Source organism: Puma concolor, chromosome A2, assembly GCF_028749965.1.
Source record: "Puma concolor isolate L17-30 chromosome A2, mPumCon1.1.hap2, whole genome shotgun sequence".
Taxonomy (NCBI): domain Eukaryota; kingdom Metazoa; phylum Chordata; class Mammalia; order Carnivora; family Felidae; genus Puma; species Puma concolor.
This window is the reverse complement of record NC_141668.1, coordinates 143,240,407-143,268,059: the sequence shown is the minus strand read 5'-3', so window position 1 is coordinate 143,268,059 and position 27,653 is coordinate 143,240,407. Positions and strand designations below refer to the sequence as shown.

The following is a 27,653-nucleotide window of genomic DNA, read 5'->3' as shown; positions in this document are numbered from 1 at the left end:
TGTGCCCATAGCGGTCAATTATATCAAACTCCATGAAAACACTTAAAATTAAGTAAATACTACCTCTCCAACTACTGTTATCTCTTTAGAATGCTGTGTGGCAGAATGCACAGAGCTTTTATAGGGGGTCTAGGCAGGCAGGTGGTCCTGAGATACCTTCACTGGGAACAAAAAAATCAGATGATCTTTTCAGCAGTGATCTGGATGGCTGGCCTCTAGGTACAACTTCACTGTGGACATTCGCCAAGAATACCAGCTAGCATGACTGCATTGTTATTGTTAAAAGGCCAGAACAAAGGCACCCATGTGATTTCTGCAGGTGTTATCATTACTCTGCACAAGAGAGACTGTGGCTGAGGGGCAGCTCAAGTGACTCACACAAGACCACATAAAGGAAGTGGCAAAATGGTGTCCTGATACTCCAGCTTCTTGTTTCTAGTCCTGGGCTGTTCTGGGTGCATAGTATGAGCCTCCTCAAGAGCTGGCCAATCCCAGCACTGGGGTTTTCCATTTTGCAAAAGGATGAGGCTGACCCACAAGTCTGGTAGGAAGAGTACCTCTCTGGTTTTACGGTGGTCTGTGCCGTATCATCTGTCTGAAGAGTATTTTGTGGGTCAGTTTACTCTAGTTCCTTGAAACTTTAGTGTCCACAAGACTCTCAGGGAATCTCACAGTGGGAGGAACACGGTTTTTTGGTCCTGAGTTTGAATCCTAGTAATGCATTTACTATCTCTGTGTCCTGGATATAGCTGCTCAACTTCATTGAGCCTCACTTTCCACCTCTGTCAAATGGGCATAATAATATACCACAAGGATGATTTTTTTTTTTAATGAAGATAAAGCACCAAGCACAGTTTCTGGCACATGTTGAGTATTCAGGCAAAATGAGAGGCCTGTGCCCCACCTTGCTTCAAGGAATAATTCTGAAGCAGAGAAGTGACAATGAGGCCAGAGAGACCCCATTGCCCATAAATCACTCAATGACAATATACTGATCCTCCAGCTGGCTGGCCCCTCTCTGCTCTGACCTCTACCCGTGGTATTCCTTCACATGACCTTCTTTGAAATAAAAGTATCACAATTACAAACACTTATACATTTCCTAAGATTTTATTTAATTATTTTCCTTTCTTTATCTAACGGTTATGGTCCATATCATGCCACATGCTCTGCTTGATGCAATAATTAAACACAGATAACCATTCATTCAATAAACATTTGTTGAGTCCTACTAAGATGTCAGGCACTGTTCTCTATAGCAGTGAACATAACAACCCCAAATCCTGCCTTCATGATGCCTACATTCTGGTGGGAGACAGATGACAGACAAAACAAAAATGTAAACTACACAGTTGGTTAAATAGTGCTTTGTGTTCCTAAGAAACACAAAGTGGAAAGGAGATGATGAGTCTTATGGTTATATTATGGCCTATGTCCCCAAAAAAGATATGTTGAAGTTCTAACCCCTAATACCTAAGAGTGTGATCTGATTTGGAAATAGGGTCATAGCAGATATAATTAGTTAAGATGAGGTCATACTGGAGAGGGACACACCCTCCTCCAGTAAGACTAGTGTCCCCAGAAGAGGATGACCATGTGAAGATAGATACCACACAGGGAGGACACCGTGTGATGACAAGAGCAGGGTGGGGAGTGATGCAGCTACAAGCCAGGCAATGCTAAGCATAGCTAGCCATGTTCCAGAAGCCAAGAAGAAGCAAAGAAGGATTCCCTTGCTGGTTTCAGAGGAAGGATGGCCCTCATGATACTTCAGTTTCAGACTTGTAGCCTCCAAAATGGTGAGACAATAGATTTCTGTTATCTTAAGTGGCTCAGTTTGTGGTATTTTGTCATGGCAACCCCAGGAAATTAATACAGTGAGTACGGGGACATTTTTGCATTTTTAGGCAAAGAAATCAGGAAAGAGCTCACAGAGATGGTAACATTCCGGCAAAGACCTGAGTGAGGTCAGAGGGAAGATGCTTCTGGGTAAGGAAAGTTCTAGGCACTGGGAGCAGAAAACGCAGAGGTCCAAGGGAGGAGAATGTTTACTATTCTAGAAGAACAGCACGAAAGCCAATATGGCTGGAGCAGTGAGGGGAGAGTGGTAGGAGATGAGGTCAGAGCCTTGGCAGGGAGCTGGATGGTACCAGACTTTCTGGGCCATTACAAGGACTTGGACATTTACTCACACCAAGGTGGAAAGCCAGTGGGCAATTCTGAGCACAGATGGAATAAGATGTCACTTCAGTTTAGTAAGATCTCTCAGGCTCTTTGAGAATAAACTAAAGAGACACTGCTGTGGGTGGGGTCCCACAGCAATCCTGGTGGATAAAGATGCTGGTCAGGGAGAACAGGAGATAGGGAGAAGTGATCATTCTCTATTGCATATTTTGAAAGTAGATCCAAAAGGATCTGCAATGGACTAGAAGTAGAGAAAGATGCCTGACTTTTTGATAATTCTTAGAATTAAATTAGAAACCATAACAATTTAACTGTACCAATCACCTGGAGAGATGGTCTTCTCAAGTGCCAGACCAGCTGAAGATATTGGCAATATATATAACAGACAGAATAAATCATCAGAATATATAAGGAACTCCTAAAATCAAGAAAAAATGAACAAGCAAATAGAAAAAAAACTAGTAGTTGAAAGAAGAAATCTCAATGGACAATGAATATTTAAAAAAGCAGCTTAGGCTCACTAGAAGAAAATACAAAATAAAATAATAGGTAGGATTCTATTTGTATTCTATCAAAGCAGCAAACATGAAAAAGATTGACAAAATTCAGTGTTGTTCAAAATACAGGAAAAAATACTTCACTGTTCTAGCTTACTTCTGGCAGAACCATGAGTTGGTATATCATTCTAGTGAGCAATTTTGTCACATTTATCAAAAGCGATACTACACATATCCGATGGCATAGTGAATCTTCTTGCCAGGTATACTGGGCTCAAGAAACATATGCACAAGGAGATATATACTAAAAAGATTACTGCAGTGGTTTTCCTTTTTTTTTTTTTTTTTAAGTATAGCGAAACTTGGAAATGACCGAAAATCTGCCCTGAAAAGGAAATAGGTAAATAAAAATTATAAGATGGAGTATTATGCAGCTGTTAAAAGAAATCAATTGGTTATAAGCATCAATGCAGATAAGTTTTATAAATGATGTCATGTGAACAAAAACCAACGAGAGGGAAAATTTTAAACATGCAAACACAATAGTATGTTTTGGTGATGGATACATGTATATGTGTATAAAAACAACAAACTGGTTAAACACATCCCAAATCTGTGGTAGGGAATTTTGCACCAGAGAAAGTGGGAGGAAAAACAGAATATGCTAGTTAAGAGGGAATTTAATTTCTTCAATGATTTCCTTAAACAAACAAACAAACAGTATCAATAATGACTAAACAGAAATGGATGCTCCTTTTCTGATAGCGGGATTATAGATGTTTATTACACTACATTTTGTGGTTGGCTGTATTTTTAAATTTTTCTCAAAATAAACAAAGGGAGAGGAGGGAGGGGGAGAGAGAGAAGGAGACACAAAGAAAGAGACAGAAGAGGGGAGGAAGGAGGGAGAAAGGAATAAAGGAAGGAACCCTGTCACCAGTTCTAAAGTGCACTTAAACCGGTCACAGATGGCTGATTGTTTACGGATAAAACTCAAAACTATGTTTTAATAATCAGTGAGACTGATGGTGATTCCTCCCAGGTTGGCTCAGCTTGGAGGGCTGACTTTAAGTTCAGCCAGCAGAGGGAACCATCTGTCATTTGCAAAGACACAGAGCTCTGCCAGGGGAACAGCAACAGACCGTCAGTAGCCATTATCTTCAGCACAGACCATCACCTCTGGAACCACAGGGAAGAAGGAAACATGCATTTACAGACAAAGTAAACTGAGAGCACGCCATGGACATCTTTTCACCCTTTCTCAAAGGCTCGTTGTAATTTTCTAGAATCAAGGGAACAATATACTTGATTAGTTCTCAGCAGACTTAGCAGTTTTGCTTGTCATATTTCTCTGTGAAGCAAGTCTGCCATTAACCTTCTATGTTCTATGTTCAGATTCTTCCCCCTCCAGAATGGAATTCGAGCTTGAAAAAAAGAGTTAGAGTTAGCTTTAAGACAGTTTTTGCTGCTAATAACCAAAAGATCCTCCTTAAGACAAGGAGGTCATTCTTTAAAGAAGCTAGAATGTTGCTTCTCTTCCTAGTGGGAGAATCCGTGGAGAGAGAAAGCTTGCAAAACAGTTCAGTAATCGTGAAAGCCCCAAAGGAAATGGTACTTCCTCCTGGGTCAATACTGTGTATTTTAAAATGCCTTCTATGTACACTTACTTGAGAGACCTTAAGGCCTTGAAGAAGCAGTTAGCCAAACACTTAAAGGAAAAGCTGGCAATCCCCACATCTGTACCGAACGGACCGAGGAGGTAGACAGCACTAATACAGTGCCGCACTTACCTCAATAGCTTCACCCCATCGAGGTCCTAATATTTAAATAGTATCCTTTTTTGTGTGTCATCCTACAGGCGGGGTTGGAATTTAAAACAAACAAACAAGGTAGAAAGGGAAAGTTATGAATAAGTTACCAATGTAAATGTGCTATTTTTCTGCCTTTGAATTTGGGTGATGATAAACATGATTCCGCACATGAAAATTAGACTTTTCAGAGCTACTACACTGAATCATTTAATTTGTCTAACGACTTATAATAACGTGGCCACGCTGCACTGCATTAAACATTGGGTTTTCAAACCAACAAATGAAATATGTGATAACCCCTTCCAAATGGAACCGCAGCAAAGGGCATTCAGCAAGGGGGCTGCACACCACAGAGGGTGGGTAAAACAAACATCCTACACCAATCCTGTGAGAACAAAAGAAAGAATCATACAGCCTCTGGTTCTACAGTGTCTGTTCCCTTCTAGAAACACAGCTGAAACCTCACAATGAAATGGGGCAGGGGTGCAGATTGCTACTTTGGGTTGTCACAAAGTAACTTACCACACACTATTCAAGACACATGAGGACACCATCGCTTTGTGCCTCCAGGTCATTAACCTGAGGGAGCTTTAGCAAAATAGTACAGGGAGACAATTTTGCATAGTGGGTAAGAGCTTTACCAATCAAATAAGTGCATGACTCTATCCAAGTTCTCAGCCTTCATGCTCATTCTCCACAATGGTAAGAATGGGGATAATAATTTTGCCTTCCTCATAGAGTTATGAGGGGGACAATTTACGTAAAGGACCTGGGCATGGTTAGAATTCAGTAGAGTAGTTATCATTACTTGTATTTTACTCATCATCATTGTCATCATTATTCTTACATTAAACTGATCTACATTTTCATACATTATCCTCATTTTCATTCAAAGTTCATTAGAAGCACAAGGAATTTTTAACTTATATTCATTTAAAGAATTTACTGAGTATCTAATAAGTGTTAAGCACTATGCTAGGGTCTGGGGTACCAACGTGATCAAAATCAAGCCGTACCTATGACTCCTGGAGGCTGTGAGGGGAGCTGCACACAAGCCAAAGACCACCAGGAAGCCTATCTTTTCCAGTTGAGCCAACAGCTCTAAAGGAAAGGAGTAGATCATTCTAAGAGTTGCTAAAGCAAAAGGGTTTGACTTAACTGTGAGACTTGCAGAATGAGAAGGAGGTAAGTAAGGTCTGGAAGGACGGCATTCTAGGGAGAGAGAACACAACATTCAAAGACAGAGTACATAGTGCATCTTCATTGTTAAAAGTTGCTGGGGCGCCTGGGTGGCTCAGTCGGTTAAGCAGCCAACTTCGGCTCAGGTCATGATCTCGTGGTCCATGAGTTCGAGCCCCACATCGGGCTCTGTGCTGACAGCTCAGAGCCTGGAGCCTGTTTCAGATTCTGTGTCTCCCTCTCTCTGACCCTCCCCCATTCATGCTCTGTCTCTCTCTGTCTCAAAAATAAATAAACGTTAAAAAAAAAAAAAGTTGGTGCAGGGGCGCCTGGGTGGTTCATTTGCTTGAGTGTCTGACTCTTGATTTCAGGTCAGGTCATGTGCTTGAGCCCAGAGTTGGGCTCTGCCCCGCCCCTGAGTTAGGCTGAGTGTAGAGCCTGCTTAAGATTCTCTCTCTCTCTCTCTCTCTCTCTCTCTCTCTCTCTCATAAAAAAATAAAAATAAAAAAGTTAATGCAGAACTCTGCATTGAATAGTTCAATTTAATAAACAACTATGTATCAAATACCCCTCATGAGCCAGGCCCTGTGCTGAGCCCTGGGACACAAGAGTAAGCAAAGCAGATATGGTCCATGTTCTCTACCTCACCTCCCAGTACTTATTCCTTTGTTTAACAAATGCACTCAAATCAGCATTTGCAACCAAGAATTCTACCTTTAGCTTTAATCCCAAAGAGATTCCATGTGGAAAAAACTGTAATGCTTTGTCTGGTCAGACAAGGTATGTTACATATGGCAAATAGTTCCCTTTTTTCCGCCTTAGGGGCCAGGAAACTTACAACCGAATTTAGTTCGTTCCAAGGACCTACCAACTTCACTTAGTAGTGAAGATGGTGACATTTATGCTTTACAGTTAACTGTTCAATTGCTTGCACACTACCTTCAGTTTAGTAGACAGTTTCAAATTTTAGGGGGAGTTGGTCAAAGGGCAAAAGGAAAAGAAAGTAAAAGAGGAACATAAGGGCAAGTTTCTTGAGGTCTGGGAACTGTCCAAAGCACCTTTTGAAATTTTCATGGTACCTAAAATAGATCCTGCATAAAATACCATCTCATTGCTGAATGGATAAATGAAGAATACAAACCTTTCCTAGATCAACTTGGATTCAGTTTGGAGGGTGGGAGGAGTGATATTCACTTATTTCTCCCTTATCTCCAGTTTGAGAGGGAGAGCTCAAAAAGTAGCTAAAACGTTTAGCATGATTATCGCTAAGAACAACTGTTGAGACCACAAGAAGAAACTGGTAAGAGAACTCGAAGATATCCTTAGTGATATATTTAAGAGAATGAGGTCCTCGCAACAGAATGTTTCTCTTTCTTACTTGCATGCAAGCCAAAACAAGAGAAATGTCACGGTTCTCACTTATGTCTAAATAATGGGGGAAAATGTTGAGTTTCTTTATGACAAAATTATAATATATTTGCAATTCTATTTCCTGATGTTTTCTCGGTTATTTTGGAAAAGATCTGGTGGTCTTTTTATATCAAAACTCCAAATTGGGGAAATGAAACTGTAGTAATAATCTACGTGGTTAACCGCCAGGAAGAAGGGTACAAATTTAAAAGAAGTTTAGAAGACACCTATTAGCGATTAGAGTACTGTAGACTTCTGACTTGTTCATGGCCAAATCGATCCGATTCTCTCTCTCTCTCTCTCTCTCTCTCTCTCTCTCTCTCTCACACACACACACACACACACACACACACACACACGCAAAATTACATTTAAGGAGATATTACAACATTCCATCCTTGTCATTAGCTCAACATATTAATGAGGCTTTCTGAATTCATCTCCAACCACGAACTGGCTGTTGACATGATGTAACAGCAGTAAATCATATACAGTTTGCTTCAAGTACCTGGCAAATACCAGTTTCATAATGCTTCTATTCGTTGACAGGTGGAAAATTAAATCATTTCTGCATCCTCCTAAGATTAAATCATTTCTGTATTCCAAAGAAACACTTCAGTGCTCACCAGTACATCCCTGCCCCAACTAGTTGATAAACTGAAAAGAAGAGAATATTAAGGGATGGTGCTTGAGGAAATAGTTCAAAGGGGAAACTCAGAAAACGAGATTGTGAAGATCTATAATGAGATTTTTCAAAACGGCGCGGTGAGGGAAGGAAGGAGTTGCAGCTGAGTAACATATGTTTTTAAGAGGTAAGTTATTCCTTAAAGCAATTACCAAAATGTGAGAGTTCCTCTGGTGGTTCTCAACCTTACACTGGAAGAACTTCTTAGAATGCAAGACTAAGAGAGCCAATTACTTCAGCACCAAGCTACATCGTAAATCTCTGGATCTGGCAGTTCAAAAAAACTCTTGGAAAGTGTTCTTATAAAATCCTCACTAACAACTCTGACTTTATAAATGTAGACTCTAAAAGGATGAATGAAAACTAACCAATTAGATAGCAAAGTAGAGAAGAGAGAGCACTGAAGAAAAAGGCCTTCCAGACTTTCAGTTGTAGTTCTACCACTTAACTAGCTCTGAGAGTTAGATCCTATTTGTAATAAAAACCACATCATAAAAAATTAACAATTACACTGCACTTAGTATGCCAAGGGCTTTCCACGCATTATCCAATGTAATCCTGGTAACAACCCATGAGGGAGAAACTCACCCGAGGCCTGGCTGGAGAAGGGGGTTGAGTGACTTGTCCAGCGCCACCTGACTGCTCTGAGTGGTGGAGTCAGGACTCAAACACAAGATTCCCCAACCCCAGAGTCCAGCCCTCAACCATCCACTGAGCAGACAGATTCAATAACCTCTTAGAATTATCTAAAAGGCTTCTGAGGTGCTATTATTCTGAGTCAAGTTAGGATGGAGAATAGAAAAAGCTCAGGCTTTGAAGTGACTTCATGGCCTTGATTCTCAGATAACACTACTCCCTTACAGACCAGCTTAAGGATTAGAGATGATACGAGAGCCACTAGTCCACAGCAATAATAAAGATAGCCTTTACACAATGCCTGCTATGTGTCAGGCACGAAGCATTTTTCACACATTAAATCATGCAATCTTTACAATGACTTTAAAAATACTATTATTTATTTTTAGTCCCATTCCACAGATGAGGAAACAGAGGCAAAGAAAGTCTCTTGGCTTAAATCACAGACTTATTAAATTGCATATCTAGGATTCCAATCCAAATAGACTGACTCACTCAACGAATCACGTACATTGGACACACTCCATGGATCTGTAACATGAAGGACCTTGGTTATTTCCTAAAGTCTATCAGTCTCATCCAGACTTTCAGATAAACTCAGGAGGACAAAACAATCCATATGTGTGTCCAGAAGGCCTGCCTACTTCTGGCTTCAGCAACTTCAGCAGGAACCAGCTAGAGAGAAATAAATTGCATAGATCATATATGTATGACTAGGACTTTCTTTTTTCTTAGTCTCCTAGCTGATTGCTTCCTTCATTTTAATACCATGTTGCTTTAGGTTTCCTAATAAAAACACTGCGGTTCCATACAAGTTTTTCCTGCTTTCGATCTGAGAAAAATTCAGTCCCTTATTCATTTTTAAATTATTTTAATAATAGATTTTATTTAGCCCCATATGTAAAAATATTATTTCAACATGTAATAAAAATTAACAAGATACTTTACATTTTTTTATATGAAGTATTCAAAATTCTGAGTGTGGTTTACATTTACAGCCCATCTCAAATCAGACTAACCACATTTCATTGCCCAGGAGTCACATGTTGCTAGTGGCGACCATATTGAACGACACAGGCCTAGCGTGATTGACTTGAAGCATGCCCTGGTCATCGGTATTTCTTTTTTTTTTTTTTTTTTTTTTTGTTAATTTTTTTTTCAACATTTATTTATTTTGGGGACAGAGAGAGACAGAGCATGAACGGGGGAGGGGCAGAGAGAGAGGGAGATACAGAATCGGAAACAGGCTCCAGGCTCTGAGCCATCAGCCCAGAGCCTGACGCGGGGCTCGAACTCACAGACCGCGAGATCGTGACCTGGCTGAAGTCGGACGCTCAACCGACTGCGCCACCCAGGCGCCCCAATCATCGGTATTTCTAGGTCTGCTTCCTTGGGCAGGTCAAATTCCCCAGAAAAATGTCTTCCAATCTCCTGCCTCAGTTTTATAAACCTGGCTGCCTATGAATCCAGGATCTAAGTTGGAAAGAGTGAGAGCCCCATTATGGGGACTTTCGTGGCATACCCCTGTTTTCACCATCAAACCCCTGTGCTCAGCTCTACCCAATAAAGGATGTCTGGGATGTTTCCAGTTTTGGGCTATTACAAATACAGCTGTCATGAACATTTGTGTACAGGTTTTTGTGTGAACATAAATTTTCATCTCCTTGGGATAAGTGCCCAAGAGTATGGGAAGTGTATGTTTGGTTTTGTAAGAAACTGCCAGACCATTTTCCGTTCTATTTCCCACCAGCAATACATGAGTAATCCAGTTTCTCTGCATCCTCACCAGCACTCGGTGTTATCATTAGCACTATATACTTATCAGAATGGCTAAAATAAAAAAACAATAACTATACACTTATCAGAATAGCTAAAATAAAAAAAAAATAATGGTAGCACCAAGTGCTGGTGAGGATGCTGAATAAGTATATGGCGATATATCATTATGGTTCTAATGGGCATTTCCCAGATGGCTAATAATGTTGAACATCTTTTAATGTGCTTAGTTGCTGTCTGTATAACCTCTTCAGTGAAATGCCTAGGGCTTTTGCTCATTTTTTCATTGGATAGTTTGTTTTTATACTGTTAAGTTTGAAAGGTCTCTGAGTATTCTGGACACTAGTGCTTTGTCAGAAATGTGGTTTGCAAATATTTTTTCCCAGTCTGTAACTTGTCTTTTCATTGTCTTAACAGTGTCTTTAACAGAGAAAAAGTATTAATTCTAATGAAGTCCAATATGTCATTTGTTTCCCTTTCATGTATTGTGTTTTGTGTCAAGTCAAACAGCTCTTTGCCTAGCCCTAGATCCCAAAGATTTTCTCTTACATTTTCTTCTGTGTTACAGTTTTATGGGATTTTTTTTTTCTATATTTAGTCCATGATACATTTTGAGTTAATTTTTATATAAGGTATGAGATTTCGTTTTAGGCCCATTTTTTGCCAACTGCTCTAGGGTCGTTTATTGAAAAGGTTCTCTCTTCTCCATTGAGGGAAATTGCACATTTGTCAAAAATCAGTTGGGCACATTCATTTAGATATATTTTTTGGGTTCCCTACCCTGATCTATTGATGTATGTGCATAGCACTCCATGAATAGCCACATAGCAGCTGTCCTATAAGCTTTGAAATTGGGTAGACTATTCCTCCCATGCTATTCTTCTTCTCCAATATTGTTCCTTTGTCTCCACATAAATTTTAGAATAATCTTGTCTACATTTAAAAAAAATCATGATGTGATTTTGGTAGGAACTGCATCAAACCTGTCTATCAATATGGGGAGAACTGGTATCCTTACTATGCTGGGACTTCCAAATCATGAACACTATATGTTTCTCCACGTATTTCAATTTTCTTTGATTTCTTTCTTTAGTATTAGGTCATTTTCAGTATGTAAGTTCTGTAAATGTTTTATTATATTTATACCTAAGAATTTAATAATTGTTAGTTACTATAAATTATATTCTTTAAAAAAAATTTTTTTTTTATCTTAAGTAATGCCTGCACCTAATGTGGGGCTTGAACTCATGACTTCAAGTCAAGAGTCGCATGCTCCTGTGACTGAGCCAGCCAGGCAGCCCCCTCAGTTGTATTCTTAATTATAGTGTCTACATGTTCATTGCTAGTATACATAAATACAACTGATACTTAAAATGTATCTTATATTCTACAACCTGTTGAACTCACATATTAGTTTTAAGAGGTTTTATTATTTTTTTTCGATCATTTAGGATTTTCCAAGTAGAAAATCATGTCATCAGCAGTAGCAAGTTTTCTTTCTTCTTTTCTGTCTGTGTGCCTTTTATTTCCTTTATTGCCTTCCTGCATTGACTAGAAATCCCTGCACTTTGTTGAAAAGGACTGGCAAAAATAGACATCCTTGCCTTACCTCCTGACTTGGGGAAAAGCATTCAGTCTTTCATCATTAAGTATAATGTTAGCTGTGGGCAATTTAAAAAGATGTTCTTTATCAAGTTGAGGAAGTTTCCCTCTATTCCTATTTTTCTGAGAGTTTTTATTATATGTCAGTATTGAATTTTGTCAAATCCTTTTTCTGCATCAAGATAAAATCATGTGATTTCTTTCCCTCTTTTGTGTGGTTAATTAAATTGATTAGCTTTTTAATGTCAAACCAGCCTTGTATCCCTGATATAGAGCTCATGGTTATCATGTATACTTTTTTAATGAACTCTATTTGCTAATATGTTATTAAGAATTTGGGGGTTTATAAATGTAAGGGTTATTAATCTATAGTTTTCTTTTTTATATTGTTTCTGCCTGACTTTGGTATCTAGATAATAGTAGCTTCATAAAATGAACTATACCCTCTTCTATTTCCTAGAAGAGTCTTTGTAGAATTGATGCTAATTCGTCTTTAAATGTTTGGTAGAATTCTCCAGCAAAATAATCTGGACCTGAGATATATTTGGGGGGGGGGCAGTTAAAATTATTTCAATTTCCTTAATAGTTAAAAGACTATTCAAACTATTTCATACTAGGTAAATTGTGAGATTGAGAAAGGGATTTATTTTTTTCTAAGTTATCAAATTTATGTGTGTAGAATTGTTCATAGCATTCCTTTACTATCCTTTTGATAGGTGCAGGGTCTATTGTGTTTCATTTCTGAGACTGGTATTATATGTCTTCTGTCCTTTTTTCTATGTCAGTCTTCCTAGTTGTTTGCCAATTTTATTAATTTCTTTGAAGAAACAGCTGCTCCCACTTTCTTTTCAATGTTTATTTATTTTTGGGACAGAGAGAGACAGAGCATGAACGGGGGAGGGGCAGAGAGAGAGGGAGACACAGAATCGGAAACAGGCTCCAGGCTCTGAGCCATCAGCCCAGAGCCCGACGCGGGGCTCGAACTCACGGACCGCGAGATCGTGACCTGGCTGAAGTCGGAAGCCTAACCGACTGCGCCACCCAGGCGCCCCCCGCTTTCTTTTAATTAATACATGTATTACAGGTATATCTCTTCCTTCCTTTTACTTCTAATCTGCCTCTATGGTTATATTTGAAGGGAGTTTCTTATAGACAGTATATAGTTGGGTCGTGTTTTTTTAAACAACTCTGCCAGTCTGCTACAAGTGGAGTATTCAGACCATTTAACTTTAATATAATTATTGATATTTTATGTCCTAGCCTAGCATTTTATTTTTGTTTGTTTGCTGTTTCCTCTCTGGTTTTTGTGTTTCTGTTTTTGCTTTCCTGCCTTCTGGTAGGTTATTCGAATTGTTTTTTTTGTTTGTTTTTTTTGTTTTTTTGGGAATTCTATTTTGATATACCTAAAGTGTTTTTGAATACATCTCCTTGTAGAACTTTTTTGCTCTATGTATTATATATTCATAACTTATAAATATAAAATAACTGGTGGAATTTTATCAATCTAAATAAAATATAGAAACCTGGCCTCCTTTTATGTCCCTTTACGCTCCCCATTTATAATTCTCTTATTAAATATTTCAATCATTTGCATCCACATCAGAAACTACTATAATTTTTGCTTCAATCTTTAAATATATTTAGAAATTTCAAGAATAAAAGGTAAGCCTACTGTATTTATCAATATTTTTGCTTACTGTGTTTTTTCTTCCTTCCTGTGTTCCAAGGATCCATTTTTTTTTTAAATCATTTTCCTTCTGTTAGTCATTCTTTTAGAGTAGCTCTGTTGGTCACAAATTCTCTTGGTTTTCCTTCATCTGAAAAAAAAAATCTTGACTTCCCTTTCATTCCTAAAGGATGTTTTCACTGGTTATAGCATTCTGAGTTAACTCTGGGTTGACTATCATTTTCATTCAGTACTTGAAAGCCTTAAGTTCCTAAGTCTTAGCAGAAATTCAAAAATAAGACAGGTAGAGGGGTGCCTAGGTGGCTCAGTCAGTTGAGCGTCTGACTTTTGCTCAAGTCATGATCTCACAGTTCATGAGTTCAAGCCCCACATAGGGCTGGCTGCTGTCAGCACAGAGCCTGCTTTGGATCCTCTGTCTCCCTCTCTCTCTCTGCCCTTCCCCTGCTTGCGCTCTCTCTCTCTCAAAAATAAATAAACATTAAAACAAAATAAGACATGTAGAAAAAGCTAAAAATATATATACATAATAAACTGGATCCTGTTGAGTTGAACCATCACGAGGCTATAACGAACTCTGATTCTGGCAGGAGGAATAGCCATGTAATAATAATTACGTGTTTAAGTGCAAAAACGCAAGTATGTAATGGTCACAGTGCTGACGCACAGAGTGAGCTGTACTGCTTGGGAGAATCGGCAGAAGCTTCTCAGAGATCTGTGAGCTGAATTCTAAAGGTTCAATAGTTAAAGGAGTTGCCAAGGAGAGGGGGAAGCATGTGCAAAAGCCCTAAGAGAAGAGAACATGGCATGTTTGGGACATGATATGAAGTAATGCCAGACTGAAGTACAGAACATTTCTAGGCATAAGGGGAGAAGATGGAAACACAGGTAAGGGGGTGCAGGAGGCCTTCATCCTCCCCTAAGGAGTTTAAACTTCATCCCAGGTACCCCCAAAGAACTGCAAAATAGATGAAACTGGTGAATATAATATTCAAAGAATGACAGCTAGTGGGACACACTGTTAAATGTAGCTTTTCAATGACTCATTATCTTTATTCTCCTATATATCAAAACTTAGTTTCTGTACTGGTAGGAAGGAAGTGTTAACAGCCAATAAAATCAGAAGACTCGGCTGAGTCCCTGCCTCTTGCAGTCCATTTTAAACACACTCCATCCTTCCTGCGGGATGATTTCAGGGTCTCTGCAATGGGTGAGGGAAGGAGCATGGCAGGAGTCAATGGCTAGATGGCAGCATGTTAAGCGAGGTGTTTCAGCTTTCCTGTAGCTTTGAATTCTTCAGATTTTGTCAGTTTTTGTCAAATGTATTTTGCACTATTTACTAAATAAAAATTTCCAGCGGCTGAAAAAGAAATATCAGGTTTGGGTACACCATGTCAAAATTACGCTCTGAGCTCCAGAAATGTCCACAGGACCTTCAGAGAGAAATATCCCTATCCCTCACAACCATTTATCATGTTGACCCCTTTCCCCGCAACATACCCCTCTCCCACCCACTATGAGCATCTACATTATGTTCTAGAATCTAGATGGAAGTCTGTTTGGGTTTCATATAGATGGGTATCACTGATTATAACTAGTATCACATTTTCAGTGAAAATTAATTTCAGCAAGCGTATAGAAATAAAAAGCAGAATAAAATTTAAAAACCTCTATGCATGGGGTGCCTATGTGGCTCAGTCAGTTGAGCATCTGACTTCGGCTCAGGTTATGATCTCGCAGTTCCTGGGGTTAGGACTCCATGTTGGGCTCTGTGTTGACAGCTCAGAGCCTGGAGCCTGCTTCGGATTCTGTGTCTCCCTCTCTCTCTTTCTCTGCCCCTCCCTTACTTGCTCTCTCTCTCTCTTCTCTCAAAAATTAAAATCTTAAAAATTTTGTTAATAAAAAATAAAAAGAAATAAAAACCTCCATGTGCAACATGAGTGCCTATTTGGGCACAGTGTTATTTCCTTTTCAGTCCAAATCGTTTTTAAAAGTCATATTTATTGCTACCGAATTGTATATTAAAAACGCTTACAATGGAAAATTTTATGTTATTTATATTTTTCCACAATAAAAAAAATTGTCAAACTTAAACAAAAAAGAGGAAGAGAAAAGAAATGAGTGCCACATCCATGCTGCTTCTCAAAGGCAGACATTGGCCATGCCTTGGAAACAAGGAAGGGAAGACACACTGGGTAGTTGATCTAATTCAGAGCTGGTGGTGAGGGGTCTTCAGTTGCATTAGGAGCTCCATAGCATTCAATCTCCTTTTAAAGGAAAGAAATCTGCAAGCCTGATGGACTTGAAAGAAATGTCACCTTTTTAGAACAGAAAAAGAGCATATGAAAGTTTCCCATTGAAAATGAAGAAGTGGGGGCGCCTGGGTGGCGCAGTCGGTCAAGCGTCCGACTTCAGCCAGGTCACGATCTCGCGGTCCGTGAGTTCGAGCCCCGCGTCAGGCTCTGGGCTGATGGCTCGGAGCCTGGAGCCTGTTTCCGATTCTGTGTCTCCCTCTCTCTCTGCCCCTCCCCCGTTCATGCTCTGTCTCTCTCTGTCCCAAAAATAAATAAACGTTGAAAAAAAAAAATTAAGAAAATGAAGAAGTGAACTGGAACATTAACAGACAGGGAGCAAGGAACCAAACATCGTCAACCTGTTTAGCTCATGCACATCAGAATGTGAAGACATTTGCTTGCATTCCTTTGCCACCGAAGATAATTTTCTTTTAATTCCCATTTCTTTTATGGTGTGTGTGTTGTTTTGTTTTCTCTCTGTGGCTACTGTTCGAAAGTAAGTTAACTGTATGAGTATAAACTGGGATCTGTGTATGTTCCAGCCCCATACTCTTTGGTGAACTTGACAATTTGAATGCATCAGGCTTCCAAAAGTGGAAAATTATTCCCACAAAATTACTATCTTGTGAGAAAATGTCCCTTCTGAAAACACCTTCTAGTCTTGATAAGAACTAAAATACCTTCCTACCTGAAGGCATGTTAATTAAATTTAAAAGATTATTATGTCAAGGGAGAATAACCCTAATCAACCTGGGAATCTGCTTTTCTCAAATATGTTGAGAGCCGGTATTTATTTAGAACTTATCTATATGCTTCCCTCCATTCTCTACACAGTGTTTTATTTCTCCCCAGGTCCTTCTTGACATCTTTTTCCACACTGCCTTGAGGCCTTTCTCATCCAGTTACACAACAAACTATATCTGAATTATGTTCAAATAAGCAGGGAGACTGGCATCTTCTGTAGAAAACATATGGGCTATCAGAAGTGATGTCCTGAATTGTTGCCTCATCATGACATTACTTTAATGAAGGCACTATTTCATATATGTAATAAACAATATGGTGTCTAATAGATTTGTATAAAATGCCTAAAATTAAGCAAGCACAATTACATGAGTTAGTATCATATTATCATGCAGCACTACATTTGATAATTAAAAAACAAATGAAAAGCCAGCCCACTGTCTTCATTGAAACCGTCAGTTGCAGATTTTTACTTTAAACTCTACTGGTCATTACTCTACCCTCTTCTGTGTTGGGTCGTTATTTTATCTAGAAAACTCCAAACCCATTTTTTCATCCATACATACTACACGGAACCTTAGATTCTCCTAATGACCCAACAGATTTTTGGATAGTTAACTATCCTACTGTAACTGGTCTTGTTTAGAAGAAATGAAAGTTAAGATTGTGGCGGTAAAGGACAAGCTGTCAACCCATTAAATAAATTCCTGTTGAAAAGTTACTAAATGCACTGAGTATTAACATAATTTATTAGAACAATTAGAACACATCCTTGTTGTCTTTTAATTAGATTATTCCTTGTTCTGATAATTACACTAGACAAGGAAAAATAATAGTTTCAGGATTCTAAGATCATCTGTAGACTATGTGGAAAGAGAATGATCAATAATGCTAATCTACTAGAACACTTAAATTTCCAGAAAGAGATCTTTTATCATGAGCAATCCTTTGTATAATTAGCATTATTTCTCAATGTCTATGATAATCCTTCCCAAAGTTTAAAAGTAAAGATGCTAGACAAATAACATTTATTGCACTGTTGAAAACCCAGTCAGGCTGGGCCACCTCTGGCCTCTACTGGCTCAGACATTGCTTCACTCTCTTGCAAAATGCCAACAAATAACCACAAATGAAGGATTTAAGATTCCATGCAGAGCAGCACGGCCAGGAGTCTGAATATCTAACAGAGAAAAGACATGATTTTTAAGTTCTGATCCTAAAAGAGGAGTCATAAACTTCCCAATTTAAAAATATATTCAAATAGATGAAAATTTCTCATAAATGAGAGTTAATCTGAATATAAAACCGGTGACATTTCCATACATGAAGATATTATTTGCAGAAATTAATGTGGAGGCGTCTGCATGACAGGGAATATAGCTGGGCTTGCAGAAGTGGACTGAGGCCTTTACATATGAGTTGTATTACTATCTCTGGTTTTAAAAGTTTTAGAAACCACAGAGAATTCAAAAGCTCCAAGGTTCCTCTCATGCCCTATGCAACTGTCACCAAGCATGCTAGGAAATCCTAGAGAGCAGCTCCCAAGACTTCAAGGATTCAGAGTCTTTCTAAAAAGTCAGGAGTTGGCATATGCTGTCCTCTAGGATAACCCTACAGTTGAGCAGGATGATGCTGGGATACACAGAGTTGACACCAGTGAATCTGAAGGTCTCTGTAATAAGGAGCAACACAAATATCCCACCAGCAGCTTGGATTACAGGAATCTCAGCCCCACTGTTGACCCAGTCTGCCCTAGTCAATGCAAAGTCATAATGAGACCATGTCTAGACAGTATTGATCTCCCACCAGAGAAAAAAATAATTCAGAATGTGACTTCTCTTCTAGCTTGGCCCAAATAACACCCAAATCAGGAGTTTTCATTCATACACTGTGAGCATTCTCCATAACCAAAGTCATTTTATCAACTAGGCAGTCAATGACACACATAAGCTTCTTTTCAAGGTATATATGAAATGTTTGATATTTGAAGTCTTTCATATTCAAATAGCAAATAAGAAAGTTGCTTAAACCTATTAAAAAATCTAGAGACATCAAATGAGTTTTTATGTGTCTTTTTTACCTTGCCAGGCAAAGGAGACAGGCGTTTAAAAAAATGAGCGTCCACACAACCTGAAAGAATGAAAACTCAAATTAACATGGATTAAATATCTAGAGAAGTCATTAGCTTAAGTCATCTGAATGATTTCCATGAAGTCTGGTAGTGTAAGAGCAGAGGAACATCGCTATAACCCAGTTGTCCATTCCAGCTGGGAAGACCTGTTTCCCCATTGATGCACCTCTTTAAATTGTCAGGGGTGCTACTAAGAACTTAAGTTCCCCACTACACTGATCTCCAGACTAGAGAAATCTATGGGGCAGAATACTATCTTAGAGGCACCAGAGATTTTCATTTGAGTGCCCAGTGGTCAAGCATTCCAAAGCCAGGCTGAGTATTGGCTCTGCTCCCAGAGAGTCAGGGAGGAAGGAAATGTGATTTAAAACACAAACGGAGGGTTGATGGGGGGGGGGGGGGGGTGGGAGGGAAGAGAGGGTGGGTGATGGGTATCGAAGAGGGCACCTGTTGGAATGAGCACTGGGTGTTGTACGGAAACCAATTTGACAATAAATTTCATATTTTTTAAAAAAAATTTTTTTTCAACGTTTATTTATTTTTGGGACAGAGAGAGACAGAGCATGAACGGGGGAGGGGCAGAGAGAGAGGGAGACACAGAATCGGAAACAGGCTCCAGGCTCTGAGCCATCAGCCCAGAGCCCGACGCGGGGCTCGAACTCACAGACCGTGAGATCGTGACCTGGCTGAAGTCGGACGCTTAACCGACTACGCCACCCAGGCGCCCCAATAAATTTCATATTTTAAATAAACAAACAAACAAACACTAGTAGGAATGGAGTTAAAAAGCTCCCCCAGGCAGTGTGATAGTAAGCTAGGACTGGGAAACTCCAGCTAAAAAGGTGAGTCAGAGAGAATTCTCTCTGACTTGGGGGCTGAACTAAAACCATGGCTTTGAGGTATTCAGGTGATGCCACAGCCACAGGGAAGAAAGCCTTATAAGGTGGATTTTTTTGCCTCATTGAAGGAAAATGAAACAACCATTTCATTATTTTAAAATAGTATCAAGGTACAAATCTATCCAATAGAAGAATATTAAATAAAAACAATCCACAGGGAGATTTCTACCATTATAAATAGTTCCTTATAAATGCCACCCAGAGATAAAATCATCATTTCTGTGTTCCCAACCAAAATAAGCCTGCAAGTCTGGGAAATACTTTGCCCCTAAAGCAACCAGAAGAAAGTCCCTTCAGTCTACGAGTTCTTGTCCTACTGGGTATTGAACCCTTTGAGCATTCACTCCCCAAACTGAAATTCAAAAGGCCAACTAATAGCTAGATAACTGGGTAACTATGGATAACTAGAAACCTTAACTATTTATAGCACTACTTCCCCAAATGGTCTGTATATAATTTCTTGCAAGCTTAGTAAAAATCCTACACTTGTCTGAAATGAAATGAAGGGAAACCAATAATGAACTTCCTTTTCTCTGTGTTAACGAAAAACATAACCATGCCATGAAAAGCGAGAGAGACACAGAATTCATCCTTTTCTTCTCACCCAAGGAAGGTAACATTATGAGGGTTCTAATTTAGAGTACACCACTATAGCAGATTTCTAGGACATAAAGTTAAGTTTATACCCTACCTCAATCCTAACACACTGGGGTTAAGGTAAGTATCTATACATCTCTCTAGTTATCAAGAGAGAGTGATAGTGGTAAAATAAATAAATAAAACTTGGATACACATTTAAAAGATGTGCTGCTTATTTCAAAATAAGGCAAGAACAATTGCAATTTAGGATGCTGTGTTGAAGAAACTTAACTCTCTTTAGCAAAAAATGGATACTAGCAAATACTTAAAAAACACATACACACACAAAGCTATGCTGTAACATTTGGTAGAATCTTATTTTACCATTCTGATTTGGCTAAATGTTAAAGTAGCCAAACATAATAGGAAAAAATTTCCCTATTGATTAGGTAATTGATTTGAAATATTCATGAACTTAGTTGAAGTATAAGTAGTAAGTTCCAGAAACAAGAAATAAATCACATGTATCCACAAAGAGGAATGAATGTGTTCTGTGCAATCTTGGGGAATAGATTTTTTAAGGCACTTCATAAAATCATTGACTCTGGAGCGGGAAAAAACCCTACACATATCAATCCAGAGCATTCTTATTCCTGCCTCCATAGCAAGAGCCCAAAAATAAAAGTTATTTCCTAAGACTTCCTCAGAATGTGATTCAATGCATTGTCTATTTAAATAAATGTTTTCTGCCATTTAAAGTCATGTGGCAATTTTTTTTCCCAATGACTAACCAAATATGCCTATTCTATCAATCAGTTATTTCTTTTCATTCTTAATTTTTTTTAGTATTTATTTATTTTTGAGAGACACAGAGAGAGAGAGTATGAGCAGGGGTGGGTCGGGCAGAGAGAGAGGGGACACAGAATCTAAAGCAGGCTCCAGGCTCTGAGCTGTCAGCACAGAGCCTAACATTGGACTCGAACCCACAAACCATGAGATCATGACCTGAGCCGAAGTCAGGCATTTAACTGACTATGCCACCCAGGTGCCCCTCAATCAGTTCTTTCTTAAAGCTGCAAATGAAGACAGAGGGATAGCTCTTAGGTGCCATCCTCTCTCGTAAAAATCACACCTCAGCTATTTCTTTTCAAAAGTGATCAATCATACCTGTGACTATCTTCCAAAGATAGCTGAAGTTTTCCGGAATCTTACAAACTCAGTACAAGAGCTAGAAAATGTCTTTCCAGGATGCATATGGAGGAAAGGAAGTCGTGCCATTTCTCTTAATTTATTTCTGAATTCCGCTTGGTCTTCATTAGTGCTACAGAATTGCCTTATTATTCAATGTCCTCAGTGACCCCTTGATCATTTTTCCCTGAGGGTGCATATTTGTTCACTAACTATATTACAATTTTGTGATCTGCTGGATTTTCTCTGATATTCTACTCTACATCTGTCCGAAATTAATGAATTCCATTCTTCTTGGCTTCTACTCCTCCTGTTTATTAAATTCACTCTGAACATGGAGTTTATTTTCAAAGGAATTAATAATTCTTTATTCTCAGCTTGGTATTAACAATGAATTTAATATGCATTGTATTTAATCAATTTTTTTAAGCATACTGAAGACAAATTTAGTTACAATGTTAGTGTTCCAAACCTTCCATTCCCCCAGAAAAGAAATTTATTTTGCTTGGCCTTTCCCTTCACTCCCTTTCTAGGAAAACTATTAATTTTTGTGATGCGGAATTATGTGATTGATAACAAAAACAGAACTGGAAGATTGGGATGAAAATGAGAGGGGGAAAAAAAGCCTAAGTCTGCAGCCTTAATAGATATAGTATAGCTATGAAAGCAAAGGGACAAAAGAAAGAGAGTACTGGCCCCTGAGTAGTATAAAGTGAAAGATCACTAGAAAGAGAAGAAGAATAGAAGGGGATTTTAAGAATCATTGCCATGTGCAGGGAACTCAGTGACTCCAACAAAAATAACAACATTGGTAGTAGAGGAATCCCAGAAGAAGAAGAGAGAGAAAATTCATTTGAAGAAATAATAACTGAAAAATTCCATCATCAGGACATCCAAATCCAGGAGGCATGGAGAACTCCCATCAAAATCAACAAAAGCAGGCCAACACCAAGGCATATTGTGATTAAGCTTGCAAAATATAGTGACAAAGTAAAAATGCTAAAAGCAAGGAGACAAAAGAAGTCTTTGACTTGCAAGAGAAGACCCAAAAGTGTAGCCACATATCTCTCAGAAGAAAGTTGGCAAGTGAGGAAGGAGTGGCATGATATATTCAACATGCTGAATGGGAAAAATCTGCAGCCAAGGATGCTCTATGCAGCAAGGCTGTCATTCAGAATCGAAAGAGAGATAAAGAGTTTCCCAGACAAAGAAAAACTAAAGGAGTTTGTGACCACTAAACCAGTCTTGCCGGAAATATTAAAAGAGACCCTTTGAATGGAAAGGAAAGACCAAAAGTGACAAAGATAAGATAGTAACAGAGAAAATCCCTAGAAACAATGACAGAACAAGAAATAAAATGGCACTAAATACATATCTATCAATAATGACTCTGAATATAAATGGACTAAATGCTCCAATCAAGAGATATAATGTGTCAGAATGGATAAACAAAACAAAACAAAACAAAACAAAAACAAGTCCCACTTATATGTTGCCTACAAGAGACTCATTTCAGACCTTAAGACACCTGTAGATTGAAAATCAGGGAATGGAAACATTTATCATGCAAATGGTTGTCAAAAGAAAGCCAGAGTAGCCATATTTACATCAGACAAACTAGATTTTTTTTTAATTTTTTTAATGTTTATTTATCTTTGAGAGAGACAGAGACAGAGCATGAGTCGGGGAAGGGCAGAGAGAGAGAGAGAGATTGGGGGAGAGAGAGAGAGTGAGAGAGAGAGAGAGAGAGAGAGAGACAGAAAGAGAGACAGAGTCTGAAGCAGGCTCCAGGCTCTGAGCTGCCATCACAGAACCCGATGTGGGGATTCAACTCACAGACCATGAGATCATGACCTGAGCCAAAGTCAGATGCTTAACCAACTGAGCCGCCCAAGCACCCCCAGACAAAGTAGGTTTTAAACCAAAGACTGTTACAAGAGATGAAGAAGGGCACTGTATCATAATAAAGAGGACAACCCACCAAGAAGCTCTAACAATTGTAAATATTTATGCCCTCAACACAGAAGTGCCCAAATATATAAAACCATTAATAACAAACATAAAGGAACGAAGTGATAATAATACAATAATCGTAGGAGACTTTAACACCTCACTTACATCAGTGGACAGATAATCTAAGCAGAAAATCAACAAGGAAACAATGGCTTTGAGTGACATACCAGACCAGGTAGACTGAACAGATATATTCAGAACATTCCATCCTAAATCAGCAGAATACACATTCTTTCCAAGTGCATATGGTACATTCTCCAGAACAGATCACACACTAGGTCACAAATCAGGCCTCAACAAGTACAATAAGACTGAGATCATACCATACTTATTTTCTGACCACAATGCTATGAAACTTGAAGTCAACCACAAGAAAAAACTTGGAAAGGCCACAAATACACGGAGGTTAAACAACATGCTACCAAACAATGAATGGGTCAACCAGGAAATCAAAGAAGAAGTTAAAAAAACACATGGAAACAAGTGAAAATGATAACACAATGGTCCAAAACCTTTGGGATGAAGCAAAAACAGTCCTAAGATGGAAGTATATTGCAATAAGGTCTACCTCAAGAAGCAAGTAAATCTCAAATGACCCAACCTTACACTTAAAGAAACTAGAAAAAGAACACATGAAATCGAAAGCCAGCAGAAGAAAGGAAATAATAAAGAACAGAGCAGAAACAAATGATATAGAAACTAAAAACAAAACAAAACAATAGGACAGATTAATGAAACCAGGAGCTGGTTTAAAAAAAAAATAGCTGTGCAATGAATAAAATAATTTTCAAAGTTCTTAAAGAGACATAAGCAAAATTTAGAAATATTTTTCGATAATTTGCTATCTTAAGACTGAACCACATGTGGCCCCAGCACTTATGTACATGACACAAATATCATCCAATGCTGATGTTTATTCATTTACATCTGAACTTTGGTTTCCTTTAAGTGTCATAAACACAGACCAGAAACAAACTGAATCATCCCAGAAATTTTCAAGAGCTCTCACATTGCTTTAAGTGAAATTCCATTAGTTAATCCACAGGTCAAAGTCTGGGACAACCTCAGAAACTACTTGAGTAATTAATAAATTTATATGGCAACATACTGAAAATAAAAGTGTCAATCTGTTAGTGTCAAATACCAAAAAAGACACAGCGCTAGGCAACAGTTGCTACTTTGTAATGCAGTTTTAAACTATTGGCAATGTATCTGAAACAAGCATATAAGAAGAAAATTAAGGAACAGCCTTGTAACTTATATGATAAGCATCTCCCAGAAGATTTTGAGGCAGGTGATAAGCACTTAATGGCTTTAGTGCTTTGCTCTACAGATCACCCAGCAAAATATGGGCATAACCTCCACTGGAATGTGGGGGCTTTTTATGTCTTTTTTTAGTTGAGTTATATTATTAAAAATCAATACAGCATAACATGGTAATTACATTCTTAAAGAAGTACATAAAATAAAAAGAAGAACTTTAACTAAATTAAAAGTTTATCACCCTCAGACCAATATGTTATATATTTGTAAATTAAACCTGTCACCAATAAAGATGTACCATATAGCAAGGGTATGCATAAAAGAATGAGATAGAATGGAGGATTCAGGAACACATATTACATATATAGTAAATAAAAACTCCAAGGCATTCTCAAGGATCTAAGCAGCCTATACACCAATACAGTAAAATCGTATCTTCAAGGAGACTTGAGTTCTATAGCTAGGGCCTAACACAAATGTTGCATATAGTCAAACTTAACACTGAAGATCATTTTAATACCTGTAGGGTATGAATTCTGTTGCTTTGTTTATTCAAGACCGATGGTACATATCGGAGAACAAACAACTGAGCCAGAAGGAAGCAAAGGAAAAGCCGACCTACAGATATCTGGGTACTCAAACCACCCAGTCTTTAAGAAACTACCAAATCTCCCCCCATGAGTCCTTACCAGATAAGTGGTGAAGTATAAACTTGTAAACCCTCCAGCAGGATTTATTCCGCTGTTTTAACATGAAATTTTTATAACTTTAATATGTTAATAGATATATTTGCATTGTTAAGATTAAATATCATAATATACTGGGGCACCTGGGTGGCTCAGTTGGTTAAGCGCCCAACTTCAGCTCATGTCATGATCTTGCTGTCTGTGAGTTCCAGCCCTGCATCAGGCTCTGTGCTGACAGCTCAGAGCCTGGAGTCTGCTTCAGATTCTGTGTTTCCCTCTCTCTGCCCTCCCCCACTCACGCTCTGTCTCTCTCTCTCTCTCTCTCTCTGTCTCTCAAAAATGAATAAATGTTAAAAAAATTTAAATAATGTAATATATATGAAAGCACCAGATACAGATACTGGCACAGGGCAGATATTCGGTAGATATGCTGGATTTTAATCTAAGTCTCGTTTCATTGGACCCATCAAAACACTGCTCTTTGAAATCTTGTAGAGAAGATCATAATAACTGCTTCTGTTCTTTTCAAGCTGGCATGTCTATCCAGCTGGGGCACCATGAGGAACAGCCATCACCTGCATACTTTAGGCATTGAGTAGAAGCGAGTTTACCCTGGTGCTGAGTTCTGAGTGGATATAAGGTGAATCCAGTGCCCACAGGAAGCACATCTTTATGCTTGGGTCACATCTAAACAGACTGGCTCCTGAATGGGCCTGCTCTTTCCAAAGCCAAAACATGGCACATTGGCTCAAACTATAAGGCTATCAAACCAGGAGAGTCCATTTCTTTTCCAAAAAAGAAATTCCAAAAAGGCATTCCTTGAAAGCCCCATAAAATTCATTTATTCGTACCTTACATAATATATGTATCCATGGGTCCCCTTTACTGGCACTTAATAGCAATGGGATGCCACAAAAATCTAGAAATTGTAATTCTTTTTTCCTTCCTTAACCTTCCCACCCCCCCTCTTCCTTCTTTTCCTCCTTCAAGTTTCTGCCTATAGTAAAACCCCAGCAAGAAGGAAAGTCAAATGGATTTTCCTACTAGTGGACATTTTTGTGATATACTCATTTTTGGTCCTCGTATGAACTTCCTCTAGGGTGCTCCTTTATGGGAATAAGGTATGCCAAATGAAATAGAGGACTCGAGGCACAATTTTACCCTTGACATATGAAGAGAGAATATTTTTCTCCTGGATTTATGATGTAATGCAACTCAGCCACTTTCTTTTCATCTTTTCCCTCGTTTGCACTTCCTGCATATTGCTGTACACCATCATCACCATCATCATGAATTTATAGAGTGCCTATGGCTGTGGCCTCTGGGTAGCTCCTAAATGATCTAATCCAGATATCATTGTCTTCGGCTCCCCTTGGCAGGAGTCTATTTACCATTCCGCTTTCTTATGGAACTCTGCTTCCGATTATTCTTCATAAGATGTTTTCACTTTCCTTTCTCTCCCTTAAGTTGGATCTCTTTTATTTCTTCCTCTCATTGTCATATTCTCCTGGGCCCTAAGCACAGTTACTCTACATTTACGGGGATTTACATCATCAAATTTAGACACTCTTGAGAACTTTCCTATCCAACTGCCTTTTCTAAGGATATTTTTAGCAACATTAACTAAGAGAAAAGCTTTAGACTCTAGAATTCCAGGGCTCCAGGCTCACTCAGACCCCTGCTCTGATATCACATGTCAGAATGATGACCAGCATTATGGCACCCCAGGCCAAACTCTCCAAAGACAGCCACTCCTCAACCCCCTAGGATTCTAACTGGGAGTCTTTCAGAAATCAGACGTCCAGGCTTTGGATTTAGACAGACAGGGGTTCAAATCCAGCCTCTGGCACTTAATTTGGATACAACCTTGACATCCACATCACCTTTCTCAGCTTCAATTTCTTTGACTGCAAAATGAGAATGAAAATATCCACCTAAGCAGATTGTTGTGAGGCAGAAATGAGGTAATCTTTGTAAAACATACACAAAGTCTGGCACACGGTAAGCATTCAAACTTGGTAGCTATCATTTTTATTCTTATGAGTTAAAATATTGGATAGAATGCATTTGTCTTCAAAGAAACTCACAAAGTTGACCTCAGAGCATACATTAATACATTATTTAGTAGACCCCAGTCCCAAACACCACTCAGTTCAGTGTGTTCATACTTGGAAGTCAATAAATATTTTTAAATTAAAATTGAGGACACACAGAGAGTCAGGATTTGGAACCAAAGGAATAGATAACCAGTCATAAATTGGGATATATCATTAAGAGCCTCTATTCTCAGAAAGTACATCTCTTTTAAAAATATATTTACTACAGTTACCCATGGAGACTGAGTATTTTTGTCATCAGTTGCAAAACTGTCTCCGGAAGGGGAATAACTGTG

At 38.6% G+C, this 27,653-nt stretch overlaps 1 protein-coding gene across 9 annotated transcripts in view; it reads right to left on the bottom strand.

Annotated features, from left to right (window-relative positions):
• FHIT (fragile histidine triad diadenosine triphosphatase) overlaps positions 1-27,653 on the bottom strand; it is a 1,412,849-nt gene that overhangs the window by 1,028,200 nt on the left and 356,996 nt on the right. For 8 of the 9 annotated variants that reach the window (XM_086697744.1, XM_086697748.1, XM_086697743.1 and 5 more), the window contains one exon: positions 18,583-18,632. The exons of the other annotated variant lie outside the window; for it this stretch is intronic. The gene's annotated coding sequence lies outside the window, so the exon portion shown is untranslated. The remainder of the gene's footprint in view (positions 1-18,582; positions 18,633-27,653) is intronic. 9 annotated transcript variants of the gene reach the window in all.